This window comes from Pterocles gutturalis, unplaced genomic scaffold, assembly GCF_000699245.1.
Source record: "Pterocles gutturalis isolate BGI_N339 unplaced genomic scaffold, ASM69924v1 scaffold8700, whole genome shotgun sequence".
Taxonomy (NCBI): Eukaryota; Metazoa; Chordata; class Aves; order Pterocliformes; family Pteroclidae; genus Pterocles; species Pterocles gutturalis.
In genome coordinates this window covers 20,731-22,146 of record NW_010145795.1, presented here as the reverse complement: position 1 = coordinate 22,146, position 1,416 = coordinate 20,731, and positions in this window count along the sequence as shown.

Sequence of the window (1,416 nt, the reverse complement as noted above, 5' to 3'; positions counted from 1 at the left end):
CTTTCCCTCTCATCCAGCAGAGGCTGGTACCCTGAGCAGCCATCTGTCCTGCCACTGCCTTGCTGAGGGGCAAGAGCGTCTGCTTGCTCCTGCATTAGCACCCCCTTTGTGCTCGCCCAGGGTGGCTGCGAGCCCTGTGGCTGGCAGGGTTTGCTCCAGGGATGATGCTCTGCTGCTCGCTGGTGCCCCGGTACGGAGGAGCCGGGCTTGGAGAGCTGCCCCGGCTCCCCACTGCATCATCCTCCCAGGGAGCCCGGAGCTGGGACGCTTACGGAGGAGGAGGTGGACCGCGGCACGGGGAGCTGCGTTCCTCCCGCAGCTCAGAGGGACGCGAAGGCTTGGGGCTGTGCAGAGGTGTTTACAGCTCCAGTTCCTGTTCCCTTTTCCTGCTGGGTTTTGCTGCTCAAGGCTATTGTCGGGCCATTTTGCACAGGAAGGAGAAAGAAGTGTTTTGGTTTAAGCTGATTATGGGAGCTGGAGAGGAAGGTGTGAGCGGCTCTGGTCTCCAAGGCTGGCCAGCAGCAGGGACAGCGTGGTGGTGAGGACAGAGCCTGGCTCCAGGTGGGATTTGGCACCCACCTCACCATGCTCAGCCCCTTTGGTCCTTGCTGTGGGAGCTCTGCAGAGCTGGCGTGGTGGCGGCAAAACCCATCTCACCCATGGTCCAGCCTGGGGTTTGCAGTGTGATGGGCAAGTGGACCCTGGTGAACGTGCTTGGGTGTGCTCGGACTCTGCTGAAAATATTGCCTGGCCCTGTTGTAGGCTTGAGGGGGGCTGCGGCATCGTGTGATGGGGTGCTGTGGCCGGGAAGCTGCTGAGATGCCGGAGCAAGAGTGTGGCTCCAGCGCTGGAGGGGATCGAGCCCTGGGACATGCCTCATATCCTACTGCGGTATTGTCTCCTTTTCCCTAGTAAGGACAAACCATGGGCTTTTTGTGCCATCCCCCTGGTCCTGCTCCTGGTCCTGCTTCCCAGCAACTCCTGATCGCATGGAGGAACCCCGTTTTGTGTTACTTGAGACATGTGTGGGGATGCTGTGGGGGCCTGGGAGGGAGCGGAGAGGAAGCCATAGGATGTTCTTAGCCCTTTTGTTAAGAAATGTCTTCAAATGAGTGTGCAGGAGCCCTGGAAAATAACCAGTGAGTTCCCAGTCATGCCAGTAACAGCTGATACCCCTCTACTGGGATCTGCACCCCTCGGGCGAGGAAATGTGGCTGCATGCAGGGAGAGCATCTGCGTGCGGGAGCGGGGGGGATGGCACTGCCACCAGCCGCACCCGGCCGTGGGGGCCTTGCTGGTGCGTCCGCGTGGGCGCTGGCAGTGCCAAGCCAATGGTGAGGGAGGAGGCCGGGACGCCTTCTGCTCTGCTTGGCTCCCTCCCAGCTTCCGGGACAAAGGCTGGGGCGGTTGCACCGC